Here is a 448-nt window from a genome sequence, read left to right as displayed (position 1 = left end):
AAGGGACCGGAGCATCACCAAACCAGCTGCCCACAGAGATGCTGGAGCCCCTGGGCTCTATTTCTCTTTAGTCATAAAACTCACAGGGACAACATGGAGCTGCTTCTCAAACACTTCCACATTTCCTTTTCATTTCTGGAAACAAACACATCCCTTGACTTCAAGGCAGGACCCCCTGCCCACCCGCCCCCCAAGAGACCCACCATTTGCCCACACAGCACAGCAGTAACGCATTTTTCGCCTCGGCGCTCTCACGTCGAAGGGTGGGGAGGCCACGCCGCCTATCTCAGCACATCCTTGCTGTGCACTTATCCATCAAGTAACAAATACTTTTCCCGTTAACAAATAACCCGACCATAACCGATAGAAGAACCGGTAATGGTGAGGCTGGCAGCAGCACAGTTCTGCTGGACGGGCAGGGAGACCCCGGGCACTGGCAGCGATCGGA

The sequence above is a fragment of the Cariama cristata genome, unplaced genomic scaffold (genome assembly GCF_000690535.1).
Source record: "Cariama cristata isolate BGI_N322 unplaced genomic scaffold, ASM69053v1 scaffold14512, whole genome shotgun sequence".
Classification (NCBI taxonomy): domain Eukaryota; kingdom Metazoa; phylum Chordata; class Aves; order Cariamiformes; family Cariamidae; genus Cariama; species Cariama cristata.
This window is presented reverse-complemented; position numbering follows the sequence as displayed.